We start from the raw sequence: 15,373 nt of genomic DNA, 5'->3' as shown, positions 1-15,373 counted from the left end.
GAGAGTCATGGTTTTGCTTTCGAGAGAGGCACGGGTGTGCTTTCGCGAGAGTCACGGCCGTGCCTCTCGCAAACCAAAAAAATGCGTTTTCTGTTTTTTTTTTCCTTTCGCGAGAGTCACGGTTTTGCTTCCACGAGAGGCACGGTTGTGCTTTAGCGAGAGTCACGGCCGTGCCTCTCGGAAACGGGAAAAAAACGTGTTTTCTGGTTTTTTCTTCCTTTCGCGAGAGTCACGGTTTTGCTTCCGCGAGAGGCACGGTTGTGCTTTCGCGAGAGTCACGGTCGTGCCTGTCGGAAACGAAAATTCGCGATAGTCACGGTTGTGCTTTCGCGAGAGTCACGGCCGTGCCTCTCGGAAACAAAAATTCGCGAGAGTCACGGCCGTGCCTCTCGGAAACGAAAAAATGCGTTTTCTTTTCTTTTTTTCCTTCCGTGAGAGTCACGGTTTTGCTTTCGCGAGGGCACAGTTGTGATTTCGTGAGAGGCACGGGCGTGCCTCTTTCAAAAAGGGAAAAACCCCGTGCTCCCGGTTCGGTTTTTTCGTCCAGTTTTTTCATGAAAAAAAAGTTCGTCAAAACCTATCAAGATGGGACCTAGTTTTGAAGATCTCGACGCGAGGAATCCAACGCTGAAGTGGTTCGAGATTTGGACGCACGGTTTGAGAGAAAACGTTTTGAATAAACGGATTTACGAAAAAAGGGAAAACTCCCAGGTTGCGACAAGTGGCGCACAGCACGCCACATGTCGCAGCCTGGGGAGTTGGAGGGATCTTTGCAACGAGTACTCCTCAACTAGTGATTCGTGGATTTTCGACATGGCGTGGGACGGGCACGACACGCGAAAAAAGGGTCGGGCTAGCCTTCGGCCCGCCATGGAACAAGATTGATCTCTAAAGCCAAGCCTTAAGGCCGAGCATGGCACGACCGTTTTTTATTTATTCCTATATTTAACAGAATTTTTTGTATGTTTTCTTAATTTTCATAATTTTCCTTATTTTTTCAGTATTTTCTGTTGTTTTTTCTTAATATTTTAGATTTTATGTATTTTCTACACCTAACCAAGCACAAGGCCGAAATGCAACGCTGGTCGGCCCGCAGCCATAACGTGACGAGCTGGCCTTTTTATCTCGCGGCGACTATATCGCGCATTCAGCGAGGCAATAGTACGTCTCGCTGAATCTGGCTACAGTAATCGGGTCAGCCCACTTCGCGGCGCACAGTTAAAGAAGAAGGGAAGGGAAAAGGAGTGCACAAGAGATCGATCCCTGGAGCTCTAGCCACCGCACCGCGCCATTGGTCGTGTTATGTAAAGGGGCCGCAACCTATTTGAAGCTTGTAAAACCGGTTTTCTCCTCTCTTTTTTTCTCTTGTTTTTCTTTATTTGTCTTCTCTGGTTTTTTATTTGTTTCAATTTTATTTTTCCATTTCTTCATTTTGTTTCCTTTTTAGTTTTCTTTGTTTATTTCAGCTCGAAGGGCACAATACTAGCCCGGCCAAAAAAACAAATTGCTGCAAGCGACGCTCGAATGAGACTCCAGTCCTTCGCTCCTTTTTTATAGAAAAAAGAAGAGGTTCGCTCGCTCGCTTCTGTTGCTTTGCTTTGTCTAAAAAAACTGGTTGGCTGGTTGACCATCTGATAGGTATCCATTGACTTTTGAAAAAGATCATAAAAGTAAAAAAAATCATTGATTTTCAAAAAAAATTCAACAAATTTGAAAAAAACTACACCGTGTTTGAATTTTTTAATCAATTTTGAAAAAATACCATTGATTTTGATAATATTTCATCAAATTTGAAAAAATAATCGATTTTGGAAAAAATATCAAATATGAAAAAAATTCATCAGATTGAAAAGAAAGTCCACCAATTTTGAAATAAATTCGTCGAATTTGAAAAAAAGTTCACCAATTTTGAAAAAAGTTATCAACTTCAAAAAAAGTTCATCAAATTTAAAAAAAAATCATTGAACTTGAAAATAGTTCATCGAATTTGAAAAAATTTCACCGACTTAAAAAAACGTTCTAAAATTTGAAAAAAATCATCAAATTTGAAAAAAGTTCATGATTTTGAGAAAAAAGTTCACCAATTTTAAAAATGTTCATCCAATTCGAAAAAAGTTCATTGAATTTGAAAAAAGTTTATCCAATTAAAAAAAATCACGAATTTGAAAAAAAACTCATTGATTTAAAAAAGAAATCAATATTTCTAAAAACTTCGCGCATTTAGTAAAATAAGAAAGAAACACATAATGGGAAAAGAAAAAGGAAACACAAAATGGTTAAAGAAAAAAACTTTCCAAAAAAAGAACCGCGACCTTGGTAAAGAATAAATAAAGCTAAAGAATTATGTGAGTACATCAGCCGGCTGGTCCTGGAGGTTCGTGCTCTGTCCTCTAAAGCCAGAGATCCCGAGTTCAAACCGCACCTTGGCACATTCATTTTTGCCTAGGTTTGAATAAAAAAAGAGAGAACGGGCCGGCCCAGCGCAGCAGGGGGGTGTGCGCCCGTTCGCCAATAGTGAAGAAACGGGCGCATAAGGCGCCGTTTAGGGTTTGCCAGAAGTGGCCCTTGTGTACAATGTGAAGTCTTAAATAATTTAGTACCGGTTCAAAATATGCTATCTGTTACAACAGAAATACTTGAAGGCCAGTGATAGGTGACGATCGACCGGCAGAAATTTTGGCTAATCGCCACGCGTCCGTCATATGTAACCACAACACCGATGATTGCTCTCGATTCCATCTTCTTCCTCGCGCACGGATCCTCCCCTCCTGCAAAGGTAGCCCGCGCACCGCGACGTCATGGCAGCTCTGACCTCTCCCCGTCGAAGCACAACCCGTCATCGTCCTCGCTGTCTCTATCGAAGCACCGCCAGTTTGCGGGTTGTAGCATTGGCAGCCAGGCGCGTGGGAGCAAGGCATCCTCGCTTCTTAGCCAATTGCCGCATGAAACATCTCTGATTGCAGTTTTTTTGGCGTCTGTGTTGGGATCTCGCCATGTGTGATAGCCTCCAGCAAAACTCGCCGCCGGTTGCAGTAAAAAACCACCAACGTCCCAGCAAAAGTCACGGTGAGATTCAGCAAAAGTCACGGTGAGATTCAGCAAAAGTTGCCGCTGGTCGCAGCAAAAAAAAAACCAACGGTTCCAGCATTCTCGGCTGCCCGGTTGTACCAAACCATCAACGACGGCGTCGCTGGTTGCAGCTCCGGCCACCATGGTGGTAGCATCTACGAGCATGGTTGTACCGAATCATCGACGACGACGTCTCCGGTTGTAGCTCCGGTGACCACGGTTGTAGCATCTGTGAGCATGGTTGTAGCAAAAATGTCGACGATGGCGTCGCCGGTTGCAGGTTAGGTGGGCACGGGTGTAGCTCTGGTGCGCGTGGTTGTAGCAAAAAAGCAAACATCAACGGCGGTGTGGCCGGTTGCAGCTCCGGTGAGCACGGGTGCAGCTCTGGTGCACTTTGTTGTAGGAAAAAAATAGTCAACAATGGCGTCACCAGTATAAATATGTAGGTTTGAAAAGTTTACGGCATGTGGAGAGAATCAAGGACGGTTATCCAACTTTTTGGCAACTAAAAATTCGGCTACCAACTGGCTGCCAATTTACTTTGCCAATCTCCCAAAAGTTGTAAAAAACTGGCAAGTTTTAAAGTTGCCAAATACTGGCATTGCCAAAATGTTGCCTACAAACCTATCAAAGGCCCGTGGAACCGCCCGTTAACTTTTTTTTCTATAGGGAGAGTCCATGGGCCACCCCAAACAACTCCTAAACATCCAGACCGCGGTGTCCAGACATTGTTTTCTATCCACGCTGTGTTGCAAACGCCCCCAAACGCGTTCGGGTGTCCGAATTTTCATAAACCGGTCATAAACTAGTGGAAGGTTTGTGGCCAAATCCTATTTGGCGCCTTTTGCGCCGGATACAGCTGTTTCCTCAAACGGGCGCACACCCCCTCCCTTCCTTGGGTACTAACGGGCCGGCCCATCTCCATGTTCACTATATGGTTTTATAACCCAAAAAAGGGCGCCTGAGGGAGAATCGAAAATGTGACCTCCCGCTTCATGAGATGTTGCAACAACCGCCGCGCCACCAAACCGTTGCTACATCTTTTCTATCCTTTCTTCTATCATCTTTCCTTTTTTCCATTTCCTTTTGCCCTTTTTCCAAAAAAAAATCAAATTCGAGAAAATTTCTTTCTTCATGTTTTTTTGTGAAAAATGGATGAACTTTTTGTTTACAAATTCAATGAACTTTTTACATAATCGATAATGTTTTTTCAAATTCAATGAACTTTTTTCAAATTTCTGAATTTTTTTCAACTTCGACAAACTTTTTTGAATCCAATGAATTTTGTTTCAAATTCGGCAAACTTTTTCAATCCGATGATTTTTTTTTCAAATTCGATGAATCTTTATCAATTTTGTGTTCAAAATTTGATTAATTTTTATAGAATTGATGAACTTTTACAAATTCGTGAAGTGTTTTTTCAAATTAGTATTTTTTTAGATCCATGTGTTTTTTAGTTTTGTGAACGAAGGGACGAACATCAAAGAAAAAAATAACAAAGAACGAACGAAACGTGCACGAAGGGAATTAGCGAGCGATCGGAGAGGGGAATGTGTGAGCCTGCTACCTGGGCCGGCCCACGCGAGGCTGCTGCGTGAACGCTTGCTAAGCAAACGGGTGCATAAGGCACCGACGAGGAGGTCTCAGGTTTGCGGGAGTCTGGACATTCGGAACATAGGCTTCCGGCACCCTGGCCCATCCATTTCCCTTCTCCTGGACCACTTTTCCCTATTCCAGCCCTCCCCCCTTGTATACAAAAAATACCCATGTCCACGATAGTAAATACAAAATATTATTGTGGGCACTGTGGCATGCAAGACGCAAAGCTATTTATGAACAGGAGTTTCAGTCACCGCAGAATACGCTATATAAAGAATATATTAATTAAGATCGCATCGTGAACGAAATATTAGAAATGGATAATATAATAGCATATTTAAAATTTAAACATTTTTAAGGGATTTTCATATATAACATGTTATATTTGAAGTTAGGCTTTGTATGTTATGAATCATTAAGAAACCATTTGAATCTGCCCGAAAATAGAAAAGCTGGGCCAAAACTGAAACATTTTGCATCCCATCTGTTAAATGACGCTCGGACGAGGCAGTAATATTAGTAGCAGGGAAAAGGAGAAAAAGGAAAGAGAGAGCCGTGATCGAACCATGTCTTTGGCGCGGAGTCGTTAGGCTAATACCACTGTACCACTCGAGCGTTGGTGATGTATGACAGAGGCTTAATATAAATAACATAAACTACCGGCGATTTTAGAAGGAAAAAAGCGAACGGTTTTTTCCACTTACCAATGGCATGTGGATAATTATTTACATCTCCAGGGATAATTTCAATGATGGACGGTCAGAAGCAGTTCGTGCTTTATCAGTAGGTAGAGATACATAGGCAGCATCACTGTGTGCTCCCACGAAAATATATCTACAAAGCATTAATTGTCCACCCGATAGCCCGAACACCCTACCCGCAATGGCGAAGCATTCTATCCCCTTGCTCATGGCAATGGTCTCCATCCTTCTCACAGCCATAGCCACCACCCGGGCCGCGAGCCTTGCCCCAGCAGCCGACGACCGGAACTCAAGAAACATGCCAACCGCGTATGAAATGCTAGGGAGGTATGGCTTCCCACCTGGCATCCTCCGGAAGGCGTGCAGGGCTACGAGCTCCGGCCAGATGGTTCCTTTGAGGTACACCTCTCTAACGACTGCAAAGTCCGCATCGCCGGGCAGAACATCCAGTACAACAGCCGGATCGCCGGGAAGATCCAGAACGGCTTGATCACGGGCCTTGAGGGCGTGAAGGTGAAGATCTTTATTCCGTTTATCCGCGTTCGGGACGTCCGCCGCAACGGCAACGAGCTCAGGCTCCACGCCGGGAAGATAGCCAAGTCATTCTCGGCCAACGATTTCTCCTTCTCCCCACGGTGCAACTGAGGAGAGGAGACGCGCCGTTCCCATGGATAAATAGATATCCTCAAAAAAATATTGGCCGTGGGGAGAAGGAGAAATCCTAGGCCTGGAATTACTTGGGCTGATTGATAAATAGATATCCTCAAAAAAATATAGCAATTTTATATTATATGTAGCAATTAATACTTTGTATGTATGCCTAAAAAGATATGGCTGATTAAATCTATCTATTTCTCAATCTCTCTACCTATCTATCTTTTTTATTGAGGGTATCTATTTATCTTATTAAAGTTGTGGAGATCTATTTTATTGAATTGAGAAGTAGCAAAGATGGATATTGGTCAACACGGACATCTCCAATCACTACAAAAAAAGACACATCCATGACATTTTGGGCCGAACGAAATTTTTTTCTGTCATACATCTGACACTTCTATGACGATAATTGTGACAAAAACTGGTATCATCATAGATGTGGTGGGCTCCTACTTCTATGACAAAAAATCATGACAGAAAATGGGCTTTTCGTCCTGGGCGGGCCGGAGACGCAGCTGCATGACATTCTTTGGGCCGTCCATGACGGAAAAAACCGTGGTAGAAGCGAGGGCGAGGAAAATTTCGGGGAGTTCCCGGTTACGGTGGGAGGTCGGGGGCCGAGCGATCCGCGTTTCTCTCGTACATGTACGCGCGCGTGTGCGAGGCGTTGGCTCTAACTGAACCTGAGCGAGGCGTTGGGCTCTAACTGAACCCGAGTGATTGCACTGCAGGCTACGCGTTACTGAACCCGAGCGATCGATCGATGGCTGTTAACTGAACCCGATCGAGCGATTCCTTCGCTACTGCTGCTAACTGAAGCCGATCGATGCTGCCTCTGGATGAACAGTGAGCGTTGCTGGGGGGTTTGGATGAACAGTTCCCGGTGGGGGTGGATGAACAGGACCCCGTGGTGTTGCCTCTGGATGAACAGGACCCCGATCGATCGAGCCGGTTGGGGCTGGATGAACAGGACCCCGTGGAGGGCAGGATGAACAGGACCACCCCGTGGAGGGCAGAATGAACAGTAGACGGTGGAGGGCTGGATGAACAGTAGCCCGTGGAGGGGTGGTTGAACAGGAGCCCGTGGAGAGGGCTGGTTGAACAGTAGCCGGTGGAGTAGCGCGTGGTGGAGGCTGGATGAACAGGAGCCCGTGGATGAACAGTCGCAGGTGGAGGCTGGAGGAGGTCGACGGTGGATGAACAGTAGCCCGTGGAGGCTGGAGGGGGTCGACGGTGGAGATGAACAGTGTCCCGTGGAGTCCCGTTTTGCGGTACGCCACACCCCTCCCGATGAACAGGACCCCCGTTTCGACCGTAGCGCTCCAACACAAGTCCGTTTCCTCCGTTTTGCGGTACGCCACACCCCTCCCGATCAACAGGACCCCCGTTTCGACCGTAGGAGGTCCGTTTCCTCCGTTTTGCGGTACGCCAGACCCCTCCCGATGAACAGGATCCCGTTTCAAACGTGGCCGGTCGAACACAAGGCCGTTTCCTCCGTTCTGCGGTACGCCAGGCCTCGTTTCCATCGGCTGTTCCGTCCAAGCCCTCCCGATGAACACGACGACGCATTCCGTTCCGACCCAGCCGGTTGGCTCCCCATGAACACGACGACGACGCTGTTTCTCCGTTCCGACCCAGCCATGTACACGAGCCCTGGCCGTACGTATGCGCGAGTAGGCGTTCGAGACCCTGCCCGTATGTACGTACGTGGCCGTATTTTCTTTCTTGCACACTGGCCGCTGTACGTACGTGTACATGCTACGTGCGCGCCTCTACTACGACACGTGCGCGCCTCTACATCGACCAGTATGTACGTACACGTTCGCGACCAGAATGACAATGCTACGTACGCTTCGACCAGGTGGGTCCCGACTGTCAGGCACTTCCTTGCCTGCGAAGATGTAGCTGGTGGGTCCCAGCAGTCAGGGGGCGAATCGTTTTTTTTGCCCGGACGCACTTCCTTGCGTGCGAAGATGTAGCTGGTGGGTCCCCGCAGTCAGGGGGAAACGTTTTTTTCGCGAAATACGGTGGCCCGTCCGGTGGGTCCCCGCTGTCAGGTGGAGGAATAATTATTTTCCGCGTAATAAGGAGGCACTTCCTTGCTGCGGCTGTGGACCCAGCTGTCAGCCTCTCCATGTACAGTCCACGTCCGATGGAAGCCGTTCCTTGACCACGTTGACCACGCCGCGCCGAGAGCACCAGGGCGGTGGACGACGGCGAGGCCTAGGAAGGGGATGACGCGGAGCCGGGGAAGACGCGGCAGTGGAAGCCCGCGCGGAGAGGAGTACGAGGGTTCACTGGTTCGGCTGCGGTGTGAGGCTGCCGTCGCCGCAGGGCCTGGCCAGCGGTGGGAATAGTAGGGGGCGGTGAGTTCTCCGCGGCAGCACAGCCGGCCACGGGAGGCAGGAGCATGCGGCACGACCGGCGCTGCTTTGGGCGGCTGGAGCAACAAGACCAGAGGTTGAAGAAGCACTACGGCCGTTGGATGGACATCATACGGTCACTGGAGCTAGAATCGTGCATATTGACTAAGTTGACAAAGCCCTCCGTCCCCGTCAACTTAGTAGGCCCACAAGTCAGCCTGCCACTATACTGGGTCCCAGCTAGCAGGGGGAGTATTCATTTTTTTGTGCGTAATAAGGACGCACTTCCTTGCGTGCGAAGATATAGCTGGTGGGTCCGAGCTGTCAGCGGCGGTAACGTTTTTTCGCGAAATACAGAGGCCCTTTCGGTGGGTCCCAGATGTCAGGTGGAGGAATCATTATTTTGCGCGTAATAAGGAGGCATTTCCTTGCGTGCGGCCGTGGACCCAGCTGTCAGCCTCTCCACGTACAGTCCACTTCAGATGCATGTCGGTCGTTGACCACGTTGACCAGGCCGCGCCGGGAGCACCAGGGCGGTGGACGACGGCGAGGCCTAGGAAGGGAACGACACGGAGGCAGGGAAGACTCGGCAGTTGTTTCCCACGCGGAGGGGAGTACGACTATACGAGGGTTTACTGGTTCGTCTGCCGTCGCCGGAGAATAACAACAGGTGTGGGTGAGTAGAGGGATGGCTAGGCCAGCGATGGGAGTACGGTGGGGCGGTGAAGCCTGCGCGGCAGCACAGCCGGCCGCGGGGAGGAGGGAGCAGGCAGTCCCGCCGGCGCTTGTTTGAGCGGCTGGAGCAGGAAGAGCAGAGATTGAAGAAGCACGACGGCCGTTGGATGGACATCCAACAGTCACTGCTTGTGCGTCAACCTTTTTTTAGGAAAGCCTCAAATCTGTGGAAAACAGCATACAACCCATCTGCCATTATTTCTAATAATTTACAGCCCATTTGCTAATTCTGAAGGTTTTTTTGGAGCCCATATTCTTTTTGTTAGCATTACAGCCCATATTGTGGCCACGGTTAAAAAATTATACGAAATGTTGCATATTTCGGTGCGGTCCGAACTGTTTTTAATCCCGAAATTTCGAGTCACATTCAAACTGATTTTAAAAATAAATGTATATCAATATAAAATCCAACAAATTGTCCACGCATAAAAATTAATGCAATTTAAAATCTTGAAATGAAAAAAGAAATTTGAAAGTAATTGCCGGTTTGATGTGTTTTAAAAATGTACAGCCCATTTCTCATTACTGATAGGCCATTTTCTCGTCCAGCCGAATGAAGCTCTCCTCGTCTTGAAAGATTTGCAGCCCAATAGGCCTGACAAAGCGACTTACTTGGCAAATCACAAAAAAACTGGGCTAGCCATTTTCAGAAAGAAAAAAAAACTACTGGGCTGGTCTGTGGTAAACATAAAAGAGAAGGCTGTCTAGACATGCCAGAGTGCCCCGCACAGCCCAGTTGACACCCTGCTTCCGTCTCAAAAACAAATTAGATAAATGCCACAACAAATATGGCGATTCATAAAAATGCCACTGCAATTTCCAAACTTTGAAAATGCCACTGCAATTTTGCAAACTTTGGAAAACGCCACTGCAATTTGCAAACTTTGAAAAACGCCACTCCAGACTTCGAAAAATGCCACTGGGGATGGCATGAAATGGCATTTTTCAAAGTTTGGAAATTGCAATGGCATTTCTTAGAAACACCAGATTTGGAGTGGCATTTATCAAATTAACCCAAAACAAAAATAACTGGGCGAGCTGCTGGGTCCCTGATGTCAGCCGCTCGTTGTGCAACTCTCTCGTTTATTGACTACGTTGACAATGGCATGGGACCCAGATGTCAGAAATCCATTACGAGGAGCCATTTTTTATTGGATTGAAATAAGGAGGCACTTTGCTTGCGTACTGCCATGACCTTGGCGGGTCCCTGCTGTCATCCTCTCCACGTACAATCATCTCCTGGTTGTGTACGCGTCAACTTGGTAGGCCCACAAGTCAGCCTCTAAACCCGTGGAGGACAAATACAACCCATTTAAAAAATAACAGCCCATTCCATATGTTCAAACGGAAAGTTCAACATTCAGAGCAAAGTAACAGGTCTGATCCACATATAGAGTACTGAACTTCCACGTTGACAACCATCATAGCCAAGTTAACTATCTACTTCCACTAATACTCTAGTAGCGTACAAGTACTAACTTACTCTTAGCTAACTAGACGATGCCGGCCGCCATCTGCGGTACACGCTAAACGCCGGCACCGGCGTCCTCCGCCTCGCCTCGGACTTGCCAGAGGTGCGATAGGGCGCGTTGCTCGCGCGCGTTGGCCCTTTCCATGCCGGCGTGGTCCACCGAAGCTTCGGCTTCTAAGCGGGAAACCCACTTGACGAGCTGGTAGTAAAAATCGGCGTCGCGAACGCGTGCGTGCCCGACAGCCTCCAGGGCTATTTGCCGGGCGCCGGCCTCCACGTAGTCGGCCCACGTGCGGGCGCTCTGCTCGCGACTCAGAGCGTCGGTGCGCTGCTGCTCCATGTCCCGCTGGCGGCGCAAATCGGCGATACGCTGCTCATCCGCCAAGCGGTCGCGCTCCAACAACTCCTGCTCCTCCGCCAGGCGGTCGCGCTCCAACAAGTCCTCGATCTCCGCATTGCCATCTAAAGACCGATAGAATGCCTCCTCCCTCCGTCTGCCTTCCGGTGAAAAACCGAACACTAGTTCCGGCGGTGACCGCCTCCGGCCACGCCTATCGCGGACGGGCGGGGGCATGGCGGACGTGGCGAGAGCGAGGATAAGTGGCGAGCAACGTCGGGCCGGTGGGGGCTTATGAGGATAGGGCGAGTTGGGTCACGGTGCCACCATAGAAGGCCGAGAAACAGTACTTATAAGCGGAAGGTAGCGCGACGGTCATCGGAATTCAATGCATAATGAAGCAGGCATGGCTTAGCGCGCCAGCTTGCCGTGGAAAACTAGAGAAACTGAAATTCTGACTGTGCCGTCCCGTCCCGTCCGTGCTGGGTCGCACGCCGGCCTTACGGTCAAACGAGTGCACTCGAATCATCTCCCTCCTTGTCAATAATGATTCCACGGATTTAAAAGGCCCGCAACAATTAAAGCGCATCTTTTTTCGCATCAGTTAGCTGCCTTAATTACGGCCGGCTGCATGCGGGCACTCAAAATCGCTCGCAGCCAGTACGCGGAGCAGCATGCAACGAGTCGCAGCCGAGGGCATTAATTGATGAACTTTAGCTGGGAGATAAGGCATTTGCGAACGTTTTTGCTAGCAGTTTCTTCAGATTCGCATGGCATTTTCTTCAGAGCAGCTTGTCAGTTTCTTCAGAGGTAGGCATTTCTATTCAAAAAACTGCCACTTCGGATCTTGCGTCGCAACTAAAACAGCCAGGAGCGCATTAGTAGGCTAGCTAGTGATCGATCGGTAACTTGTAAACACTGAGCGAACAGATATAAGGAACTGTTAATGCATCTCAATGATTCACAGATCATATACAAATATGTAGCTCCAAAAGCAAAGATCAGCCACAACTAAAACCAACTAGTACGATTCCCATACATAAGATCAACATGTTAATGCATCTCAATGATTCACAGATCATATACAAATATGTAGCTCCAAAAGCAAAGATCTAGAAAAAACATATGTTCTTCCTACTAACATGGATGCTTCTCTTGGCCAACATTCAGTACAGACTGAATGACAAATTTGTTTGTGAAGTCTACAATTCCTCTTGCAAACGTAAGTGGTTTCACCAACAGCTGGAACCATGGGAATGAACCACACATGATGGAGGAACATCCACTGCAATATGATTTGGTCTTCTCTTGATCACACGGCGAGACTATTTTCGGAATACAAACTTTAACTTAGGCAAAATGATGCCCATTGTATAATCAGACCAAAGCAATGAAGCACCTAGTGTTGGCCAATAAATAGTACAGTACTACTTTTCTGCAGTCCATGAAGTGACTATCCAATCTTTCTGTGTCTATTTTCAAATGGCACTGCATGCAGTGACTATACTATTCTCTTGTGCAGTTCAACCAAAATTGCGGTCACTTTGTGTGTTTGCTAAATAGCAACGGGCAGACATCTCTGTCTGCACAAATATCAAGCAGCTAGTAAACATATACCCCACCTTGTATTTTCGGTTTAAACATGTCTCTTCCGCTTAGATCTGTCATGTTTTGCACTGGACAATTTGATACAGTCATGTTTTGCCCTGGACAATTTCATACTGAATTGATTTGCTTGTTCAGAGCAGAAATATAGCGCCTATTCTTCATCAGACCAAGGATATCCATGTTCGCAGTGATGGAAGAGGTGAAATCGATACAACCGAAATTGAGCATCCAGTCATTGAATCATGTCCTGCACCTCCAATGTAGGTCCACCCTGCCAATAAATTCACATGCAAACCACTAGTATTACTATCTAATGACAGTACAAAAAGAGTAGCAAGATAGTAGCAAACCATGTACCTTCTTAATGAACAGCTCATAGTGCCACCAATTGGATATAAAGGTTTGGGAGAAAACATGCTCCTAATGTTGAACCAGTTGGACTTTTTGTGCAGTTCCACTAAACTCGAGCATCCCTGTTTGCATAGATATTGAAAGTGTGATTACTATAAAAGTGGCACTAGTTGAAGCATAGACTCACAAATATAAGCATTCCAATTTCTTAATGGGAAAAGGTAGCAAGACTGTTTCTAACCACCTTTTTGAAGGAATAAATAAGGCAACAGAGGCTGATGTCAGAAAGGCATATATAGTTCTTTCTGAAAGAATGATCGATTCCTGACCTTTCCTCTTCTTTTAAGCATATTTTGTGCAGTTCAACTAAAATAAAATGCCATCACCGCCTTGACAATTCAGTGACACTGTACAAAAGGAAATGACTTAACATTACATCATGATGTCAGGTATGTAGTCGACAGGCATTAGAGACAAACTTACAGACCTCCTCCGATAACATAATGAACATTAATTTTAACAAAGGTGTGACTAGCTTTACCGGGATAATTTGAGTGAACTCTACACCCTCTGTTCCTTAATATAAGAGGTTTTTGCGGTTCAGTTTAAAGTACCCAAACGTCTACTAGTATTTAGAAAAACAGGTAGTAGTTTTCTTGAGCACATATCTGGGAAAGCTTGCCACCCTTTATTTATGTCCATACGCTAATGCAACACCATTCGAAATTTCGAATACTACAAATATACACTAATCCAGTGGCTAGTGCAACAGTAGAGTAGTTATTTTATTACAGGGTACAGTACAATGGTTTTACTGAACAGATTTCAATAAACTCTGGCACTGGAAGATTTCTATAAGAATTAACAATACAAAATGTAAAGGTAACACGTTTCAGCATTGGTATACTAGCTGTGCATGAGCATTAAACCAAATACAAAAGTCTGAAGGTAACTAGCATTATTAACTAATGACAGTATAAAAAATTGCAAACCATGTACCTCCAAGGTAAATATCATTTCGAACTCGGGGGGACCTTAAAAATTGCTATCCCAATCTTGATAATCGATCAAACATAAAAACTTGATCGAACGAATCAAGAGAACAGCCGGAGGAGGAGGTGCCCACTCTTAACCTTTCCTCTTGTCTTCATAATTTTTTGTGCAGTTTAACCAAAATAAAATGACATCAGCGCCTTGGCATTTTGGTGACACTGTACAAAAAAATTAACTTATCTCATGAAAGTGAGGTATGTAATCTATAAGCATTAACAGTGCAAAAATCTGAAGGTAGTAACAAGTTTCATCGTTGGTATACTGGCTGTGCAACATCATTAGAATGCCTTAGTTGAAAAATCTTTAATACATCCACAATCAACAGCTAACCCTGAAATAATCCAGTGACATTAAATGGCATTGCTTAAATTTATCGGTGGCATTAGACTGAGTGCGGCATTAGTTAAATGTGGCATCACTTTAGCAGTAGCATTGCTTGACTTGACTGCTGGCGTTATACTAACAGCAAAAAAGTTAGACTAAGAGCATGCGAGGCCCATTCGGACAGTGGGCGCACCAGTACGATGTACCTCCACGGACGCATAGAGTGGTGAGGGAGGTATGGTTGCCCAGAGCAACAAATATCCAGGCAGCATATGTGGATTACGTCCCATTTTTGTTATGTTTAGCCACCTTTTTCCTATGTGAGGACAACAAACCGATCGACCTGGTCATTCTCTATTGCGTTGTCATGCCTTTCTACCCTTCTTCAACCAAGAGACACGAGACTCGTTCCTTAGCTACTGATTTTCCCCTTCTCAACCTAGATGCGGGTTCGATGCCTACTCTCTTGGACAGTACAGTCTCCCTTCCTTTCCTTATTCAACCCAGACATGGATTAGTCTGCATGAAGTAGGGTTTCCTTTAATAGTGCAAATTAAGGTTTTCGTCTGCGTGACCAGCAGAGCAGAGGATAGCAAATTGGGAAGATGGTGGAGTGGAAAAAGATCCACATGCAGCGACATGGCAGATGGGGCAATAGAACAAGGGTATGGTTCGAAAAGAGGTAGCATACCTGAGGGTCGGCGGGAAGTGGCTTCGCTCGTGGTCATCGTCCTCCACACGCACTACGACAGCGAGCTTGGGGACGGAGGCCATCCCGCGCGGGCGCTAGGTCTGAGAGGACGGCCTTGTCGTCAGTGCGTGACCTCGCTCGCCGACGACGAGTGCGTCAACACTGCACGTCCTTTTCTTCCCCGGCGGATCTGTGACCACCGGTGAGGAGGGAGAGAGAGGCCGTCTTTTTTAGATCTGGAGAGAGGGTGATAGTGTGAGAAGCAAGTGGGCAGCCCTTAGCAAGAAAGCTCTGAAGCTCCAGCCTATATATCTTTTTTATACTACTAGTACTAGAGGTGGAGTAGTGGTAGAGTAGTTTATATTTTCTCTGCAAACAGTACCAGTTAGTCGTGCTTCAAAACTGAACGGCACG

Source organism: Triticum aestivum, chromosome 3D (genome assembly GCF_018294505.1).
Source record: "Triticum aestivum cultivar Chinese Spring chromosome 3D, IWGSC CS RefSeq v2.1, whole genome shotgun sequence".
Classification (NCBI taxonomy): domain Eukaryota; kingdom Viridiplantae; phylum Streptophyta; class Magnoliopsida; order Poales; family Poaceae; genus Triticum; species Triticum aestivum.
Note: the sequence above shows the minus strand (reverse complement) of the source record.